This window comes from Cnephaeus nilssonii (assembly GCF_951640355.1).
Source record: "Cnephaeus nilssonii genome assembly, chromosome: 10".
NCBI classification, from domain to species: domain Eukaryota; kingdom Metazoa; phylum Chordata; class Mammalia; order Chiroptera; family Vespertilionidae; genus Cnephaeus; species Cnephaeus nilssonii.
The window spans coordinates 13172572-13194919 of NC_137081.1; the positions used below are offsets into that span (position 1 = coordinate 13172572).

Sequence of the window (22348 nt, forward strand, 5' to 3'; positions counted from 1 at the left end):
TCTCAGAAATAGAGGTCTGGTACTTGAGGAAAAGAAAAGTGACTTCTAAAGGTCACTAAAGTACGGTGGTTTATAAGACAGAATGGACGTAGGCATGTGTCTGTACTGTCCCGATGGTCTCAGTATTTTGAATAAGTCAAAGCCAAGGGTTTCTCCAGGTATTCAAGTCCAAGAAAGTAATCAGAAAATACCTTGGCGCCTGCACAAGTAATATAATATTCCTTCACTGAAGCACAGTTGCAAGCAGTTTCATTCCTGATAGGACACTTGGAAGGAACTCAGTTACAATCCACTTGATACAATACAATCTCTTTTTAAAAATTCTACTTTTCAAGTTCCTATAGCTTTTCACAGATTTTTCTCTAACAAGGCCAAGTCAGACAAACCATTTCAACCTAAAGTCTGATTCCCCAAAACGGTGTTCAAGAACTTGTCTGACTAGTTATTAAAAAGCAAAAAAGCTTGGCAAATCTAAGCGCATCTTTAAAACCACCTAAGAAGAGTCAGATTAATAAACACAGACATCTTGAATTGAAGACACTTTAGTTTAGCCTGCTTTCAAGATAATGTTTTGAAGGTTCTGAAAAGAGAAATTCACAATGGCCAGTCTAAGACTTCTAAAAAAAAAATCCAATTCTCCCGTACCGACCTGGAGAATGGGACGGGAAGGCAATGCCCAGAGTGTTCTTTAGAAACCACCTGTCTTCGGCCACTTCAAAAGTCACTTGTTAAGCAACACTTCTACTGAACTTTACGCCGGTTACAGTACTAAGCAAATCATCTTCTCCGACAGGTTTTCCTAGCTGATGATATGCTTGAGCAACAGTTACAGGCCCTGAATTATTTTGCTAAAATGGATTTGGTAAACCTATATTAAAGAGATCAGTAATAAGGACTAATGGCTTATTCAGTGCCTTTTAAACATCCACGCATGAGAAGGAAGTCAATGTGATTTGCCCAGGAAGCCTGCCAATCAACCGCCTTCACTTGCATTTCCATGGGATGTACACTACTACTCGTGGAAGGCAAAGATTAGTGTCTTTGGTGACCTGTTCTGCCATAAGACATGCTAAATTTCTGCCCAAATATAAGCTTTCTCCTTGACCATGAATGAGTTCAATGTGAATTAAGAAAGAGATGTGACAGCTTATAATAATCAATCATAATCATAATAAAAAGTAAATTTAGCCCTAGCTGGTTTTTCTCGACCCGTGGATCAAAGGATGGAGGGTTTGATTACTGGTTAAGGGCAGATACCCTGGGTGCAGGTTCATTCCCCTATTCAGTCAGAGCGCATGTGGGAGGCAACCAATCAATTGATGTGCTTCTCGCTTCCATGCTTCTCTCTCTTCCCCCTCCTCCCTCCCTTCCACTCTCTCTAAAAATCAATGGAAAAAAATATCCTCGGGTGAGGATTTAAAGAAAAAAGTAAATTTCCCTTGAGCTTTTTAATAGAATCGGGGGAGTATTTCTCCAACTCTACTGGAACTGGTAAGACTACACCTGGGGGTATTGTATTCTTTTCTGGGGATTATACGTTGAGAGGAACAATGATAAACTGGAGCATGTCCAGAAGAGAGGGAACATGATGGAGAGAAAGCTTTAAACTACATCATGTGGGGAGCGTTGAATGAGCTGGTGGAAGCTACTTATCCTGGAAAAGAAAGGGCAGGGTAACTTTTTCAAATGTCTCAAGGGCTAGCATAGAGAAGATGGTTTTATCTGCCAGAGAGTAAAACTAAAGAAGCCTTTAGCTCAATGTAAGGCAAAACTTTCTAAAGATTATAGTTGTTTGAAATGGGCATTTATTCGTTTAATAAATATTTACTGAGCATCTATGTATTCTAGGCCCTAGAGATATAGTAGTGAATAGCAGTGAAAAGAACCCATAGAGTTTTCATTCTCAGACAAAACTGTGTCAGCTAATGGCACATTTCTCATAACTGGAGATGTTTAAAGAGGCCACTATAAATTGAGGATTTTGTAACAGGAAATGAGGAATAAAACACGACTGGACTTGATGATGTCTAACGTTCTGCCAACCCTGAAACTCTATGTTGTGGTTACTCTAATGTTATAGTGATAAAATTTGATGGCTCTCCTGGCTATTGGTCAGGATGTACAGTTCTGTTATGTGGCTTAGCCAGTCTTCTATCAATCAACGCATATACACAGTGATGCCTCTGCTAAGTTTCTTAGAGAGATTGGGTGGCATGGAGGGTAAAGGGAGAGACACTATAAAATGTCTTCCCTATGTAATGAACAGAGAAGGAAAACAATTTTCCTCATGTCCAATATTTATCCCCAAAGAGCTGGTTGCCATTTCTGTTACTGTTATTCTTTTTCTTTATTTTTTCTTTTCACTGTAATTCTTTTTAAAAAATTTTATTTACTGATTGCTAGAAAGACAGAGGAAGAGAGAGAGAAACATCAATTTGTTGTTCCATCAATTTATACACTCATTGGTTACTTCTTGCATGTGCCCTGACTGGAGGTCGACTTTTCAACCTTGGTACATTGGGGTGACACTCCAACCAATTGAACCACCTGGCCAGGGCTGCTTTCATTCTTTTCCAAATTACCATTATTCGTCGGGGAATGTGAGTTCTCCCTTTACAAGTCAATTTCCATTCTGTAATCTCTTTGAAAGAGGATGGACTCAGCATAGCTAAAGATCATAGATTGATAGTCTGTTATACTGGATGAGATGTTAGAGATACATGGGAAAACAGAAAGTCAGCAGAACACTGTAAAAGACCTGAATACTAAAGACAGAAGCACTAATAACTACTGGAATTTTAGGCAGAATATCTACTTTGGAACAGCAAACTTTTATACAGAATGAAGTAGAAATTATACAGTTAATACTGAAATTTAATTTAATGGATGAACAAAATAGTAGCTTAGACCCAGATAAAGGAAGAATGTAAACTGTAAGATTTATCTGAAGAAGTTACCCAAAGTGTAACATGTAGAGACAATGATATAGAAAATATGAAAGAAAAAAAAAAAGCTAAAAATTGAGGAGTAGAAAATAAGAAAGTCTAACATATCAAATCAAAGCTTCAAAAGGGGATAAAGCCTTGGTTAACCAGGTGGTTAGAATGAGTCCACAATCAGAAGCTGCTGGAGGCTAATTCCAGAAGGTCATAAATGCAAGAAGTTCATCAAAAGGTTGATGAACCTTAAGGCTTCAGCAGGGCTGAATCATATGACCTGCTGCTGGAATAGCTGAAAGCATTTCCCCAAACCTGAAAATCTACATATATTATTGCTGGCTGCCAGACAGCTGAGGGCAGTTCCCCCAACCTGATAACCAAACCTTACCTTTGATATGAATATCTGCTTTGCTATAGGGCAAAATGTGGAAATAAAAAGCCTTGGGCCCAGAGACTCAGAGAGCTTAGCTACTGAAGCTAAGCCTTCCCTGGCTCCCCTGAAAAATGCCTTCCAAATTTATATTTCAGGTCTAGTCTCTTTATTAACTTATGTCACAGCCCCTTCTCGAGATTCCTGAACCCTAGTAGATGCAGGATAACACCCCGGCAAGAAATTTATATTTGGGTATTCTGATCATCTAATAATAGAGAATTATAAAATAATGCCCATAATATTCTTGATCAAGACAGAGAATGACTGATTTGGGTTTCTTCAATCTGGTAATTCTAAGAGGTGTCAAAATGTCCTCTGGAGTGCAGAAGGGCACAATGTCTCAATAGCATCAAGAGGCTGGTCACATCTTTGGTTTGGGAAGAACAGTCATCTTGAAAACAGGGTCCCTCTGGTCTTCATCTAAATATGGAGCAACTAACACCATAAGAGAATACAATTGGAAGACGGAACTCATCTTAGAATGAAATCATGACCATAATTATGAGACCATGTGCAGAATTATGAAATGCTTGTAAATATATCTCATATCAATCATGTTTCTAGTATTGACTCTTCCCTAGTGATTTATAGTAAAGGCCTTAAGCTAAAAATAAATATTTGTGGAGCGAAGAATATGGAAGTTGGGCCCTAGCCAGTTTGGCTAAGTGGCTAGAGCATCAACCTGCGGACTGAAGGGTCCTGGGTTCGATGCTGGTCAAGGGCATGTACCTCAGTTGCAGGCTCCCAGCCCTGGTCATGGCTGTGCAGCAGGCAACCAATTGATGTGTCTCTCTCACATCCGGTGTTTCTCTCTGTCTCTCCCTCTCCTTCCACTCTCTCTAAAAATCAATGGAAAAAATATCCTTGGGTAAGGATCAAAAAACAAAAAAAAGAATATGGAAGTCGGAGAGATTTGTGACCAGAGAAGTGGGTAGGAGAGTCAGCTTCTGAGGGAGAGGGAAGTGTCTTGAGTTCCTGGGTCCCCTCCAGGATAAGAAGACAGTGGAAGCTGGTTGAAGCCTGCTCTGAGGCTGAATAGAAACAGACAAGTGGGATTCCCCAACTATACAGTCACTGCAGTCTGCACAACTCCGCTCCTTACTATACTCAGGCATCAAATGAGAGTACAGGTAGATCCTTCCTAAAGACTAAGATAGGAAAGGAATAGCTCAAAAGCTGGGTGGAGTTACATTTCTTACAATATGGTTATCTAGATATTCTTTAAAAACTCCACCAGCAGTGGAAAAGAGGTAAAAATCATCTTTTTCAATGGACCTGGTATACCTGACCTAGCAAGAAAGGAAGTAAAATCCTTAGTGGCCTGAACTGAAGTGGGAGCAAGAATCCAGGGAGATATCAAAGCCATTGGCTGTCCTATGGCCCATGTGGCCTTTCCTTGGTTGTCACCACCATGCAAAGTGCAGAAGGTAAAATGTTGCACCTGGAAATTTCCTGAAATGCTTAGAACCAATAACTCTCCAAGCGTTTGGTGAAGGGCTCATGTGCATGTTAGGGTCCCAATTTCAACTCGGCCTTAGCCATCACTTTCTACTTGCACAGAGTCATAAGTTATCCAGAGATGAGAGGTTAGGGCCTTTTCCGGTCTTAGCAATGCACAGAGTCCTGGACATGAGCACAACCCTGTACACATGAATGAGGCCTTCTTGATTCCAGAGCTTTTCAAAGCCCCTCTGTATGTCTCATCCTCCAATTTTTCTTTTAAAGCTTTTGGTTAGTTTAATGCCTTGCCCCAACTGGTATCTGTCACCTCAGGCAGCTGCAAAGTTAAGTAATTGCCTGTAATTATTTTTGACAAATGCTTATGGCTAAAAAGCTTTTCACACTGGTTAAGCTCTGAGTTAGGTCAAATATAGACAGCTTGCAAGTGAGGTTTTTCAGAGAGCCACCAGACAGGTCATCTAATAATTCTCCGGAAATGAAGCTTTGATGGAGCTCTAGCTCCTTTCTGTTGTTTTCCGTGGCTGCCAGGCTGCTGGTCGTCACCTAGAATGCAGGCTGTTAGTTTTAAAGAATATCCCAAAGCAGCCCAGCCAGCATGGCTCAGTGGTTGATTGTTAACCTATGAACCAGGAGATCACAGTTCGATTCCTGGTCAGGGCACATGCCTGGGTTGCAGGCTCGAACCCCATTGTGGGGCATGCAGGAGGCAGCTGATCAGTGATTCTCTCTCATCATTGATGTTTCTCTCTCCCTTTTCTCTCTGAAATATATATATATTTATTTCCTTCCTCCCTCCCTCCCTCCCTCCCTCCCTCCCTCCCTCCCTCCCTCCCTCCCTTCCTTCCTTCCTTCCTTCCTTCCTTCCTTCCTTCCTTTTTTCCTTCCTTCCCTCACTTTTTAAATAAACACTCCTCGATTGTTGTTAGCCTGTGGGTAATTTCCAGAGTTCTGAAAAAGCTGATTCTGATTGTTTTGCCAGTTTCTTGTTGCTTTTGTGGCGGAAAGAATTTTTTGAGGTCCTTACTTTGCTATTTTCACTAATGTCACCTCGATAGGGAGTTTGAATAGGCATACTTTGTGCATCTGGAAACCACTCGGCCCAAGTATCATGGTGTTCTTTAACCTTTTGCACTCGGATGTCGAGTGTGACGGTTATTGAATGTATCAATAATTTGAAATATAAAAAAATCCAAATAAATAAGTTTGTATGAAAAGAAACTCTAGTTTTTTATTCTACTGCCACGCTTTGTAAAATCTGGGGTTTTTAAAAAATTAAATCCCAAGTAGAATAAAGGAATCGAGAAAAAAGCAAGCGAGTGCAAAGGGTTAAAAAAATTAGGTTTATGAAATTTAAGAAGAGGAATAGAGCCCAGCTAATAGTTAAACTCCTGTGGAAAATGTACATTGTTCTACCACTTCCTTCTCCTTCCAAAACTTGCTTTAACTTTAGAGACTATAAAAATGAATGAATGAATGAATGAATGAATGAATTCATGGGCCAATAAATCAACTGCATTTGTGGCTCATTAAAACGTCCAGTACAGGGATTTACAGAGAAAGGGCTCTCAAGGAATGGTGCTGAATCAAAATAGATTGGCTCAAAATAGGCAAAATTTTCTCTTCTCTATTATATCTTATCCTGCTCATAACATTAAATCTCCAGTTTTCTATTTATCCCATATAAAATTGTATAACCTTTTATCATGAATACTTCCCACTTAATTTTTAGGGGGTATATCTTAGTTTGGGTAGAAAATGAGTCCTGTAATATAGTTTTAACAGTAAATTTTTTCCACACAAGAAGGAAAAAGGAACCAGGAGGGACAGAAGAAAGGAGGAAGGAAAGAAGATATTCTTTCCAGTTGTCAAGGTGGTGGTCACTGACAAATTGCAAAAGTATTTTGACTAATATGCAGCAGAGATATAATTATTTTCCATCAGAAAACTCTTAACTAGCTCAATTGAAGGACAGTAAAGAAGCCTATTTGGAAATGATCCAAAAAGATTGTTGTGTCTTTCTTAATTTGTTATAATGAATGAGTCACAATATTTTAAGAGGATTAAAGCTGCTTGTAATGAGAGTGCTACATTTAAAGGACTAAGGAAGCTTTAGGAACAATATAATATGATTGTAATACAATATAATATGATGGGATAAGATAGCGTGATTCTTTCATTTCTTGTTCTTACAAGCAAATTACAAAACAAAATACTAAGTGGCTTTTAATTTTGTTTCATTCTTTGTCAGAAGATGTGAAGATGAAATAGAACCTGGTTACACACACATACACGCGCACACACACACACACACACACACACACACACACTGAGTTAACTCAATTTTATGCATTAAATTGCTCTAATAAATAATTTTATATCCTTACTTCTCTAATGATTCTATTTAATTAATAATGAATACAAAAGCAGGACTTCAATTAGTACTCTAGCAAACATAGCCTACATCTTTTAAAATTGGTTTATCTTCATTAAGTACTTAGCATCATCTAAGAAAAGGCAAATGGTATTTTTCTCAGTACTTATGACATCATTGTATAACTTTCCAATTTGGGAAAAAAACTCTGAAAAGTAGGACATAAGGCCTGGTCTCTTTAGAAAATCTTTGTCACAGAAAAACAAATAGAGGGGTTATTCCAGATTAAAAGAGAAAAGATACAAAAACTGAATATAATATGTAACCACTAATTAGACACTAATTTTTAAAAGCTATGAAAGATATTTTGAAAATAATTGTGGAAATTTGATATGAGTTGGATATTGTTAAGAACATAATTTTCAGCCCTGGCCAGGTGGCTCTGTTGGTTGGAGTGTCATCCCCTACACTAAAACGTTGCAGGTTCGATCCCTGTCAGGGAGCATACAGGAGACAACAGACAACTGATCGATGTTTCTCTCTCTCTAAGAAAAAAAATGTATTTTTCAGCTCTGGGTGGGTAGCTCAGTTAAGAGTCTGATCTCTGGTTGCACATACAAGAATCAATAAACAAAAATTTTTAAGTATTTTCTTAGGTGTGTTAATGATATTGTTTTGTAGAACATTCTTTTTTGGGAAGTGTATGCTGAAGTTTTTAGGGCTGAGTCTACAACTTGCTTTCAAAAGATTCAGAAAAAATATACATATCATAGTTGCCAAGCTGGGAATGTATAACCTGATTTTTATCATGAAATGTAGTGAATAGAAATATATTTCCTCCTTCAAGGAAAAACTTATTGCCCTAAGTCCTGGGAGAACACTCAAGAAATAGCCTCCAGCTAGCAGCTCTCATGGGACAGCTGCTATTACATATAGTGACCCCACCCTTGTCCAAGGTCATGCCCTTCAATGATTATTGAAATCGAAGTACAAAGGCCTCGCCATTTTGGCCCAATGGGAGACAATTCTGATGGGTCAATTTTAGCTTTAGAATTGGCTATGGCTGTCAGTCCTACCTTGCAGCTCAATTTCTCCCCCTGCCCAGTTGCCCCCCCACCCACCCACCTTCCTTTCACACATAGGTATGGATCCTAAGGGCACAATCTAATAAATATTTGATCATTAAACTCTGTCCCAGAGTCTTCTAGGATAACTCAACCTGTAACACGGATGGACATCAAATAACCTTCAAATGAGAAATTTGTTTTTTAAAGTTTTGTTTCCCTAAAAAACGCCAATGTCACAAAGAAAGGCTGGGGAAATGTTCTAGATTAAACTAAAGAGACATGACAACTAAATGCAACATATGATGCTGGACTGCATCCTGTACTGAAGACAAATTAAATGCCCAAAGAGCATTATTGGATCAGTTGACAAATTGGAATATGGATTGTAGTTTAGATAAAAAAATATTGAATCAGTTTTAAATTTCCTGTAATTGGTAAGTGTACAGTGGTTATGTAAAAGAATGTCCTTGTTTTAACAAATAGACCCTGAAATATATAGGGGAAAGGGGCATGATATTTTCAACTTCCTCTGAAATGGTTCTGAAAAACTTCATACAGAGAGAATATAAAAAAGCAAATGGGGCAAAATTTTAACAATTGGAGAGTCTAAGTAGAGGGGATATGAGACAATTCTTTGTATTTTACTTGTAACTTTTCTGTCATCTTGAAATTATTTTCAAGTAAGAAATATATATTTATATGTTACATATAAAGAATTATATATCAACCATATATAGCAAAATGTTAACAACTGATCTAGATGATAGGGACATGGTTGTTCTCTGCACTATTCTTTCGATGTCTATGAATGTTTGAATTTGTTCATAAGAAAAGTTGGTGGGTGGGGAATAGGGGCCAGGATGTTTGTTATGCAAGACTATACCCTCTGGAGCACTATGTCTTTATTTCAAGTTGCTGTCCCATGTTTAAAGGTTACTCTGTCTGTGATTAACTGAGAGAACATAGATTAGCATATCAATTAGACTCTTAAAGTTTCCCCCTCTATAAAGTAGCCCGCTTTAAATCATTAATTATTTACTTCCTCATTATAAGAAACCCAATTAGATGTACAGTGTAAACTCTTAGTGCCAAAACTTTCTTTTTATTTTTCTGCTGTATCCTTAGTTGCTAGAACAATTCCTAGAACATGGAATGTGCTCAGTAAACATCTATTAAAACAACAAGTGAGGAAATGAAATAAAGAACACGTGAGAAAGAGCTGAAATAAATATGATTTGGGTATAAGTTAATAATTTTTTACCTACTAAACCTCAACTCCTACCATTAATGACCAAAATTAAATTTGACTTTTTGCTTGCTTTCTCTTTCTGACTGCAAGCTGGGAGAATATGAATTCTAGAATTATCTTAGCCGTCAAGTTGTTCACTTGGATGGACCTGAGCCAGGAAGTGGTTGTAGAATGCACTGCTGGGCTCCAGGAGGGAGCGGCAGAGAGCTTTTTGAATGCAAGCCCTTCAGGGCACTTAGGTATAGAGTGACCTTGAGGAACGAGGAGCAGCTGCAGCTGAGGGGCTGGGAGGGGAGGTCTCACCACACACAGGACCAAGCTAACTTGAAACCAGGAGAACCCGGGCTCTACCACACTTGGAGAAAAGAGACCATAAGGCTATAGGAAGCCATGAGCCAGAAAGCGTCGCCTATTTATTAGCCAAGTGGCCGTACTCACGCAAGGAGCCTGGAAATGAGTCCAGCTGCAGGAGACGATGAGGCAGGAGTCAGGATGCAGAAATCAGAACTGGAGCAAGAACCGGGAGGAACCTACATAGATGTGGAAATACGCTGCATTAGTGTTGACCTAATGGGTGTGTGTGTTAACCACCAAACAGCAGCCTTCCCGGGATCACGACCTCCTGGCAAACACTGGGGGCTTGCCGATGGTGCGGGTGGCTGGTAAGTCTCAGTCCTAATGGCGGGTGTCATCCTAAGACACACTGCTGTCACTTCAGGCCATCCTTTACATTCTACCTTTTCACACTCATTACTTCCACTTCCAGCTCAGAATCAGAGAAAGCTGAACAAAGCATAACCAAGAGGCCTTCATTTTTTTTTTTTTAGAATATATTTTTATTGATTTCAGAGAGGAAGGAAGAGGGAGAGAGATAGAAACATCAATGATGAGAGAGCTGGCTCCTGCACGCCCTCTTCCTCACCGCCCCAGTGGGACCGAGCCTGCAATCTGAGCATGTGCCCTAGACGGGCATCAAACCTGGGACCCTTCAGGCCGATGCTCTATCCACTGAGCAAAACCGGCCAGGGCCTGAGGCCTTCAATTTTTCATGTTTATCCTCTTTGTCTGGCCTTCGCCTCATTTTCTTTCTTTAAAATACATTTTTATTGATTTCATACAGGGAGGGAAAGAGAGATAGAAACACCAATGATGAGAGAGAATCATTGATCAGCTGCCTCCTGCACGCCCCACACTGGGGATTGAGCCCGCAACCCGGACATGTGCCCTTGACCGGAATCGAACCCGGGACCCTTCAGTCTGCCAGCTGAAGCTCTACCCACTGAGCCAAACCGGCTAGGGCTCGCCTCATTTTCAAATCTAGAGAGCTGCTTGCTCCCTAGGCAACTTTGATTTAAAATAATTTGTTTAGATTTATAATTGGTTATTTTGCATGGAAGAATAAAAAATTATATTTTTAACTAACACACCCAGCAAACATCTGAAGTGTTTTCAAGATGGCATCTTAAACGCTTAAAAAGGACCTCATTGCCCAACCTCTTGACACACTGTAGTGAAACATTAGAACTAAAATCAGTACCGTGGTCTTCCACTGTAAGACATGATTTATGATATGCAGGTGCTCTGAGAAATATGATTAATGGTTGGGTTTTATTTCAGATATTTTCCCCATTTATAGTGAGAGTACTATATAATGCTTCTCCATTTTCTTCTTAGAATTATTTCATTAATACTCAGCTGTTGGCCTGTACTAAGGGTTGGCCTATAAGAGAACTTTACTGCAGATGTCACCAGTGTGGCCAATAGCTAAGCTGACGGGTGGGGAGTAGTGTTATTCCAAAAGCAGACTAAGGTAGCACAGGAAAGCAGAAGCCATTAAACATGAACTTCCATGGATTCATCTAAAAATGTGCAGTAAGCAATTCTGGAAAGAAGCTATTTTTACTTTCATTATGAAATTTGTGAGTTTCGGTTTAGTATTTTTTTTATACTGAATCACATATGCAGAAAGATAACTATTTTCCCAGTACTTTTTAGGGTCTGTCAGTAAACGCCGGAAAGGACTTCACGACGTGCAAAAAGACCCCTGGGTGCCCCAGCTGGTGTGTCTTTGCAGGCGCTCTCTGCCGGTCATTGTCTCTGAGGTATTTTACAGTTGTCTACGTTGTAGACAACTTATATTTCTGCAAATGATCTTTGTCCGCAGAAATACAAATGAATTGTATCTAGTAGAACACAATTCATTATTGCCCTGTGAGTATCGGCCAGTTTTGCAACTGTTAATAAATTCACTTCAGCATTCCTGATGGCCTACATACCTGTGAGACTTTGAATTCTCCTTTTAATCCGTGTAATATTTTTTTACTGCTTCTCTCATTTACGAATGAGTTCATTAAAACCTTTGGAACATATTAATTTCATATTTGTATGAGTCGTGATTTACCTGTTTAAAATTATCTTTTGTCAATAGGGAAAAAACTAAGGACCAATAAGCAAGATTAATGCAGTTGTTTTGCATAGTTACAATATTTAACACAGTACTCAAATATATTCAGCTTTCCTTCTCTCTCTCTCTCTCTCTCTCTCTCTCTCTCTGCAGTTAGACTGAGGCCACTTTAATCCCTGCTGCAGCTTCTCAAACAGAGGAAGGGAGCTAAACCAATGTTCTAGCCAGCCCCAAACAACAAAATAATTGGTTAGATGTGGTGCTTTGCCTGAGTGCAATTTGAGAACACAGAATGCCTTCCTTGGCCTGAGGATGCTATCTGCCTCAGCACCGTGGGATAAAGAGAATTCACAGCAGCCCCAAAGAAGTTGCAGTTCTATCTAATCTGTGACCGTCCTTGCCTCATCTCTCCCTTGGGATATCTAAATATTTCCAGGGTGTTTATGAAGACTGGAGGCTTACTTCGACATAGCCATATGCAGTCCGTCTTCTTTCTCTTCTGCCGCCTGGTCTCTGCAGTTGTTCGACCTCCCTCTTTCCCACCAGTCCCTTCTCGCCAAAGTGTTTGGATGTGAACGATCACAAGCATTTCCGGGCAGTATTTTATAGCAGTTAAGACCTAGAGCCCTGGAGTCAGACAGACCTTGCTTTCTAATTGCAGTGCCACTTTTTTCACCTGTGTGGCCTCGGGAACTGAGTTAAAAGCTCCAAGCGTCAATTTCTCCATCTGTAAAATAGGGATAATACTCTCTACTTTATTGGGCAGCTGTGACGATGAAACGAGGCAATTAAGTGAAGCTCCAGGCTTGATGCAGTCATCTGTTACCACGGCAATTTCCATCTCTGTCTCCTATTTCCTGTTTTATTTCCATTTGTAGTGTTCTTCTATTTCCCATTTTCTTACTTGTAGGTTCACAGCTTTCCCCTCCATCCAACAGAGATACTACCAGGTTTCAGGTGCCCAAAATAAGGCACCTTTGGCCTGTTAAGGACTTGACGCAGAAGGAATCTGAGAAACAGTGGGTCTAGAGAGGAAATCTTTTGGATTTCCCAGAAGCAGGTCATAAAACCCGCATCTGAGAGGTGCCTCTCCCATAGCCAGAGGAAAGGAGTGTCCTCATCTCAGAAGCCGAGGGACCAGGAATCTGAAAAAACAGGCCTTGCTGCATTTCCCCCGCATGCTACCCTCAGCTCAGAACCCTTCTGTCCCACCACATTTTCCCATGACTCTCCACTTTCCAACAAACACTCATGCAAACACTCACCTTTAACTGTTTCTTCAGGTCTTCATTCTAAAGCCCTCTTTTGGAAGGCGCCCACGTCATTTGCCACTAATATTAATTGTGTGTGCTTTTCTGCCTTTTAAATAAAAATTAATATAAACTTTATACATAATTATATTTGTATTATGTAACTTACATGTATTTCATTGCTTGTAGTTAATATAAATAAATAAAAATTAAATCTGTTAATCTGCCTTTTGCTACAGGAGCTCCAGCAGAGAATTTAGAAGGAGAGGAGATTTTCAATAAATCAAAGGCAGTAGTCACAGGTATTACATCATTTTTTAAAAATTATTATTATAATCGATTTAGTTTTTTCATCTAGGATCTGGGGAGAAAACCCATCAGCAAACCATTGACAGTGCCTGGCTCAGACGAAGGCCTGAAGAAGGGTGAGATGCTGTTGTATCACTTTATCAGTCTTTTTGTTAGGATGGATTACGAAATAATTCACATAACTAACATACGACTGTTGAAAGGTAGCAAATTCTTGGGTTTCTAGCTAATTTAATGACCAATGGCTCTAGGCAGAGAGCTCGTTGGATGATATTATTTGTGATTACTTCAGACAGTATTTTGGATTTATGTTTCATCCTAAGAGAAAACATTGGCTGAAAAGACACCACAGTGAGCAGCAAACTAGTGGTTTCCTGCGGTTACGGTAAAGCTGCACTGCGCTCATTGCTTCCTATCCAAACGTAGGACATTCTGATCCTGTGATAATGTTCTACTAAAGGAGTTTATTTGTTTTTGTATCAAATGATTTGTGTCAATGAGTTCATTTCTTGTGAGGAAGATCAGTACAACGTGCCTGGGCTCCTTGCTGTACTCTCCCTGTCAGCTAACCAGCTAGCCAGAGAACACATCAATTGTTTGCCTTAGCAAGAAAAAAACCAGCTCTTCCAAAAAAAATTTTTCTGTTGGGGCATTCTCTTAAATTTGATAAATAAATTATTTACCGATGGCTTGAGAAAAACATAAAAAGGGGGAAATGGTCATTTTTTAAAGAAATCACTGAATGGCAGCCAGAGCTTTCAAGCAGGTTCCATTTGCCATGGCTAGAAAAGAGAGCTGATTTGTTTTAAACCAAGCTTCTGTTTATTTAAGGTTGAAACAAATGACTAATGTTTCTGTAAATATTCCAATGTAAAATTAAAATGGAGAAATACTGTCTACAATCGTTTCCCCCCCTCTCTGTATTCTGGGAGATGTAATCCATTTCTGAGAAAATTGGAAAATACCACTTTCATAGAGTGGTGCATTATAACCTCTCTACCAGACAAGCAATTTCATGTGTGTGCTGACATTCCCCTTCCCCATGCAGTCTCTCACAACAAAAGGCAAACAATAGAGAAATGCCATATTTATACGTGAAATATTGTTCCAGAGCTAGGCATCCCTCCCTGACAAGGAAAGGAAGAGCTTAGCCATTTTACTACATTTCCCCCATCTTCTTGGTCAGAGCATGCAAAGAACGGTAATTAAGTATATGTTTTGTGTGTTGATTATGTAAAATCATTCCAGAGGCGACTGGTTTTATTTTGAATAGAGTTAATGAAATGAAAGCTTGTAGGAGGGAGAATGACAATCAAGCAGAAGAGTCTTGTTTAATATTATATTTGCACCTGGCCAACATAATGCATAATTTATATCAACTTAGTACTTTTCATAAGGTAACCAAACAACTGATTTGACTAAGCTTTAATTTTCTGAATTTGTTAGTGGTTTTGGAATTAAGGAGAAAATCACCAACCATTTTAAAGGGTAAGCTGTGTTTTCACATGTTACTTTCCTAACCTCCTCAAGCCTATCCCACATTTTAAATCTGGATCCCTACTCTTCACTCTTCACTTACAATTTTTAGTTATATACTTAAATGCTTATTAGATGAATGTCTCTCTCCCACTGATCCCAGTGTAATAAGCTCGTCTATACTAACTAGAAATTCGTGCATGGGTCCCGAGGCCTGGCCGGCAATCAGGGCTGATGGGGCCTTCCAGTTGCTGGCCGGGGCCTCCCTTCCCTGGCTGCCAGCTGCCGGCCAGGGCCTTCCTTCATTCCACACTGCCCCCTGGTAGTCAACGCACATTATAGCAAGTGATTGAACTCCGTCTCCCGGTCGAACTCCTGAGGGGATAATTTGCATATTAGGCTTTTATAGATAGATAGATAGATAGATAGATAGATAGATAGATAGATAATAGCCTAGGTGGCTTCAGGCCCTCACATCGTCACAAGATGGCAGTCACAAGATGACCGTCACAAGATGGTTGTGTGCACAGCAGAGGTGGGGCCCAGCAGCTGCTCTGCACGGTGAGGCCTGGGGGTCCCACAGCTCTGCATGGTGCAGAGGAGGCGGGTCCCGGTGGAGGTGGTGGGTCTCGGCGGAGGAGGTGGGTCACTGCAGGGGAGGGCAGTTGTGGGCGATCAGGCCGGCATGGGAGGGCAGTTGGGGGCCATCAGGCTGGCAGGGGAGCAGTTAGGGGGCAATCAGGCTGGCAGGCAGAAGCGATTAGGGGCAATCAGGCAGGAAGGCAGGTGAGCGGTTAGGAGCCAGTGGTCCCGGACTGTGAGAAGGATGTCTGACTGCTGGTTTAGGCCCAATCCCTGTGGGCCTAAACCGGCAGTCGGACATCCCTTGAGGGGTCCCAGATTGGAGAGGGTGCAGGCCGGGCTGAGGGACAACCCCCCCCACACACCCCCCGCTGCACAAATTTTGTGCACCGGGCCTCTGGTTATTAATAAAAGGAAAGGAGCAACAGGAAGGCCAGACATGATAGGCATGTCATTTGGGCAGCTCCACCAGGGGATACTGGCCCATTTTCAGCAAATCATGGGAGGATGGGGGAGAAGGGGTCCAATAAAGGGAAGATAGACACGTGCCCAGTAAAGTTGGGGTGACATAGGAAAGGCATTGCTTGCAAATCACACCTGGGGTTAGGAATGGTTGGCCAGAATGGGTGTAGCCACTGCAAGTGCTCAAACATTTGGGAATACATAATCCCCTAAACAAAGAAGTTGGGCTCTTGTCGCTCTTGTTGCATTTTACTCTTGGCTTGTGGGGCCCTTTTGCTCCTGCTTCTTTGCATTCACCCCTATGGCCCATGGCCACGTGGACCCCACATGTCATGGACTAATGGACTACAGATGGGAAACACAAGCTAAGCTAGCCTGGTGCTGGACTGGACCCGGCTTCAACATGGAAAGGAGACTCTGGATACTAGCTCTGATATTAGCTCTCCTGAGGCCCCAGCTACACTTCTTCTATGACTGGATTAAGGGAAATGGGACTTGGAAACCAAGGGGCATAATTCCACGAAATAAAGCTTTCTACCATATCTCATCCTCCTCTAGGGGCCTCCAGAAATGCTTATCCAGCGGTACCCCAATAACCCCACTTCCACAGGCAACCAGGGAAGATCAGCCCCTCTAATATCCTGTAACACCACCAAGCTGCAGTTTAGCTTACTTCTGTACTCCAGAGCCTACCACAGTTTCTGGCAAAGAGCAGACCTCAATAATATCCACTGACTGGTGGAAAGACAGTTCAGTGGGTTTTGATAAAAGACATTCATGCTGATGGCATCTCAACAATAACCAGTATTTCATTTTGTCTGAGAAGGCAAAGGTGAGTTTGAGAAGTTCTTAATTATCATCAACTCCATTCATTCCTGTGTTCAGAACCTCTTTTTATGAAAGGTGTTAAAAGAATGCTGATTACCTAGGAAAGCTAGTCTCACTCCTGAGAGGTGTTAAATTTGTTCAGCCACTTCATTAGACCAGGATTTTTGATTGACAGGGAAGATGATGGAGAATTTTCTTCAAATTGTTATTAAGGGCAAGCTAGTTTCCTGTGAACCATATGGTTGTCTAATCATGTATTGCTTATAATTAAAACCAGTTCACCTATCTACGTTAAAAAGGAAGCAAATACCAAGCACACCTAATTACATAATATCATTTAACACATTATGGTAACACCTAACATTTCCTGAGGACTTGTTAAGTGCCTAAGCAACTTTACATGCATTTTTCACAGCTAATTCTCAAAACAATCCTGTGAGGTACTATTATTTACTCTTCTATTTCTATGAGGGTAAGAGCGGTTGGGCAATTAGTAAAAGTGGTAAAGTCCAGACATGGCTTCTGGGCCTGTCTGACTTCAGACACTTCTTTCTTAACCTTTGTTCACAACCTCTCTGTTAATGTGTTTATCTCCCTCGCTAAACTGTGAGAGCCTCAAAGGCAGGGACTGTTTTACTCACCCTCATATCTCAACTCCTGAGCAGAGTACAGGAAATGCAATAGATGCTCAATGAAATTGTAGTGCATGAAGGAGGAAGTGCTTTCTCCATATCAAAACTATATGCTTACTATAGTTTAATGGTAAATAGAGTTAACTATACCATGTGTACAAACAAAATACACACATCAAACAAATATTTATGTAATAAAACAATTATGTGTGAACATATCTCACTACTTTTATTAAATTGGTAATCTATGTTTTATGTTAAAGCATAAGAAATCACCATTCTATCAGGTCAAAAATGGTGCAGGTCAAATAACATTCATTTTATATGGTACAAGCTAGTGAAAAAAATTTTATGTCAACTCTTAGTGGTATAATTAGTCAGGATGTTCCACTACCAGGTTTTTCCTACTCAAGTAGAGGTATGTCATTATAAACCACCAAAGAAAACTTTCTTGTGAGAATTAAAGACGTCCTATCTATAAGAACTTTCTTCTAGGGCCAATGGCCTGGCTTTATATACAAATTATTCTTCATGTATTTATCACAGTGAGGATAATTTGGTCCTGTGACAATTCAGCCCCACACATATTTATTAGCCTGGGCTTGGATTCTCTTTTTCAGGCTGCCAAGTTGCATACACCTCCTTTCAAAGTCCTTCTCTATGAAGCCCTCCCTTCCCCCGAACCCCCCATATTAAAAAAAAAAAATGTTCAGTAAAAAGTATTTCTGGAGCCTCCAGAAGGTGAATTATACGTTTGCTCCTCTTGGGCACCAAGACCATACGGCAGGGGTCCTCAAACTTTTTCAACAGGGGGCCAGTTCACTGTCCCTCAGACCGTTGGAGGGCCGGACTATAGTTTAAAAAACAACAACTATGAACAAATTCCTATGCACACTGCACATATCTTATTTTGAAGTAAAAAAACAAAATGGCAAAAACACCCGCATGTGGCCCGCAGGCCGCAGTTTGAGGACACCTGCCATATGGTGTATGCCAGAGCACTGGCTACTTGCCTTGACGGTGGGCAGAACTTTGGGATGAAGTGAGGATAGTGGGCTGGAGAATTCTCTTGTTATGATTTTCTTTGTTATGGGAGACCCCAAATACAGGGCTGTTTGTGCCCCGATGTTTCAGTGGAAGCAATGCTTTACATTTGCACTTGCATGCTGTCCTTACACCCCCTCTCCTATCAGAGGTCAAAGGCTGTTCTGGGCTCCTCAGGCCAAGAAGGACTTCTCCTGGGTACACCCTATCCGTTGCTCAGTCAAGTCCAGATCTTTTCACCTCACTGGACTTATGATGGGACACCAACGCCCACCTCTCTCACTGTCTCAACTCCTCCAGGAACTGTTAACTTGCGCACTTCTGTCCTCCCTTTTCTGAACTCCATATTCTGTAGGAACTGCACGTTTTTAAATCTTTTTAGTGTAATAGCTTAAGTATGTCCTCCACACAGCACAACTCTAAGCTCACTTAGGACAAGAATCTCCCGTTAAAACCCTCACGTCTCCTCCCACCACACTGGCTGAGGGTTCAGTCAATATTTGCTTGACTGAATGTGACACATGAAGATGGCTTCTCTTAGTTAATGAGAAACAACCTCTCTTCCCTCCAAAAACGGAAAAGAACAGACTTCCAAACAAGGAACCACATAGCCCAACGGCCCTCTTCCTTTGCTTAAACGTGGAGGTGAACACTGAGATTTGTAAAACAGAACAAAGTGGAATGTCAACCATACAGAAGCTCTAAGATGCCTTATTTATCTGATTTCAGGAATCCCTGTTTCACAAACCAGGTCTTTAGGTGCATTCGTCCTGCAGAAAACGGCTGGACCAATGCAGGGTTTCACACATGCAGCTTTACATGGGCCAGTTGATTGTGTTTGCTGAACAAGGGGCCACTGTGACCAAGGCTGGATGTTGGCTCCCCCCTGGGTCAGTTTGCTTCACACAACAAGAAACCCACAGGCAAAGCCAGGCCTCCTTTAACCCCTGCCCTTCCACCCTCAAATCAATCATTGACCAATAATATTCTCTTGCCTGAAAGGAAGACTGCATAACTTCCAGTAAAATGTGGTGCCCGAATCATGTGCAGTTTGTTCCTACTGACACCATTTTCTTTAACAATGAAGAGATTCCCACCCCCCCCCCCATCTTATTTGAGTAGCAGTGGCATAAGCAGAGCATACTATGATAATTGAATATAAAAAAATAAAGTCTGAATAAAAGTGTGTCTCACTAAACATTTATTAGGTACCCACTATATTTGCTAAGTACCCATTACACATTTCACATTGAGCATTGACTTAATAAGCAGTGATTAAAAAGATGGTAGGGGGAATGAAAAGCTGGAAGAAATCCAACCTATCGGGTTTCTTTTAGAGGAAAGGAAACTGAGGTCCCGAGAATTTGTTCCTTTTTAAGGCATGAAACAAGTTCGAGGCAGAGTTGAATCAGAGCTCTGGAGACAGATAAAATCAAAACAGCAACTCTAAAATATTGTGCAACCATAGATTTGAGACATAGTTGGCAACTGTCCAATATCAAAGAATGTTATGTTAGTAATCTTCATTTAACTAGTCTTTTATTTTTAACCTTTAAATTTTTTGTACTATCAGCTTTTATTGTTGTCTTGGCTTTTATTAATTTCATTAAAAGTTTTATTTGAGGTGTAAACCTTTACTAAAGTTAACATCACCAAAGAAACCAGGTGAATTAGAAATGGAGTCCAGACCAGATTGAAAGATTTAACTTTATATGGTATATATGAAAATTGAGACCTGAAGAAAAATAATAGATAGAAATTTTTAATATTATAAAGTTTCTAATTTATAAAAGTAATGGACTATTAGAGAAAGTTTGGGGGGAAAAGAAAGGATATATCACCTGAAGGGGTCCAGCATATACCACTGTGGCATAAAAATTATTTTGAGCAGAAAGCATTTGAGGTCCCAGAGGAACTCAACTGTCATAAATCTCTTCCCCGGGAGTAACTAGGGAAGACTGGCTCTGATCATCAGAGATAAGACATACCTCACCTAAACAGACATGTCACAAAACTTGCCCACCTATTCTAAGGATTCATTTAACTTTTATTAAAAAGTCAGAGCTCTGGAGTTTTGTTTCCCCATAAATACTCTTTCTCCCATCCCCTTTTCTTTTTAAGAAATCACTTGTATTCCTGTAAGTGCCTTTCCCCCCTTTCTTTTCTGCTATTAAGATGGTTTATAAGCCCCGAATTCTAACCCTTCCTTTAGTCACATTTTTCTGTGAACTCATCTATGTACATTAATAAAACTATGCACCTCTATGTTCATAGCAGCACGAATTACCATAGCTAAGATTTGGAAACAGCCTAAGTGCCCATCAGCAGATGAGTGGATTAGAAAACTTTGGTACATCTACACAATGGAATACTATGCTGCTATAAAAAAAGAAAGAACTTTTACCATTTGCAACAGCATGGATGGAACTGGAGAGCATTATGCTAAGCGAAATAAGCCAGTCGGAGAAAGATAAATATCACATGATCTCACTCGTATGTGGAATATAATGATCAACATAATTTGATGAACAAGAATAGATCCAGAGACAAATGGCAATGGGGCGGGGGGGCGGGGGGAGGCGCGGTTAGAGAGCAACCAAATGACTTGTAAGCATGTATATTAGCACAACCAATGGACACAAACACTGGGGCTGTGGGGGCTTGCCTGGGGTGGGAATGGCTGGGTGTGTGTGTGTGTGGGGGGGGTCAATTGGGGAAAATGTAAACTTATGTAAAACTTTAGACAATAAAAAATAAAATAAATACAATAAATAAAACTATGTGATTGAATTTGTGATTTCTCTTATAAATCTATCTTTTGTCAGTTTAATTCACAGGACCTCAGGAACTGCACCTAAGAGGACAGAGGAAAAGTTTTCCTTCCTGACACAACATCAGTTCAACACAACTATTTTCAATTGTGCCTATTTCCTACAATTGTTTCAACTGTGTTTACTTTTTACATCATTACAATCATCATTAACATCTATCTATCTATATATCTATATCTATCTATCTATATATCTATATATCTATATCTATCTATATATATATGTAATATGCAAATTATCCAGGACACTGTAACAGGCTCAGGAGGAAGCTGCACGTGCAGATGGACAGGAGGGGACTGTGTGCTGCCCCCAGCCCCAGCGGCCACGGCGCAGCTGGGGCTGGGGGTGGGCCCAGAGCAGAGACACAACACACAGGGGGGCCTGCCCCTGCTGGGAGACAGTGCGCCAGCAGTCCCACCTCTGCGCGTGAACTGCAAAAGAAACACCTTTTCTGACCGCTCATTGGCTAAGCTCCCGGTACGCCACTCGCAGTGTTCTTGGTAACTTGGGTAAGAAGAATCCAAGAAGGTTACCTAGGGTTTTTCCACCTCACTCCTGGAGGAAAAAACAAAGGTCCGCTGCTGGAGGGGCTAAGAAATGTCATATCCTGCCCTAGCTGGTTTGGCTCAGTGGATAGAGCCTCGGCCTGCTGACCGCAGGGTTTGGGTTCGATTCTGATCAAGGGCATGTACCTAGGTTGCAGGCTTCTCCCTGGCCAGGGCCCAGGTCAGGGCTCATGCAGGAGGCAACCAATAGAAGTGTCCCTCTTTCTGATGTTTCTCTCTGTCTTTCCCTCTCTCTTCCATGCTCTCTAAAAATCAATGGAAAAATATCCTCAGGTGAGGATTAAATAAAAAAAAAAAAGAAAGAAAGAAATGTCATAGCCTATGAAAGAGACATCTTGAAAATGCCTAAAGAAAGTTGTCATTTTTTCGTGGTGAAGGGACTGGAGCCCGTGTTGATGAAAACACCTTGGTGGCTGCGGCGGCCAGCAGTGGCAGCAGCAGTAG

General features: G+C 40.7%; 1 protein-coding gene across 5 annotated transcripts in view; it reads right to left on the reverse strand.

Annotated features, from left to right (window-relative positions):
- CMKLR2 (chemerin chemokine-like receptor 2) overlaps positions 1 to 22348 on the reverse strand; it is a 50615-nt gene that overhangs the window by 19491 nt on the left and 8776 nt on the right. For 3 of the 5 annotated variants that reach the window (XM_079782242.1, XM_079782243.1, XM_079782244.1), the window contains exon 2: positions 9959 to 10050. The exons of the other annotated variants lie outside the window; for them this stretch is intronic. The gene's annotated coding sequence lies outside the window, so the exon portion shown is untranslated. The remainder of the gene's footprint in view (positions 1 to 9958; positions 10051 to 22348) is intronic. 5 annotated transcript variants of the gene reach the window in all.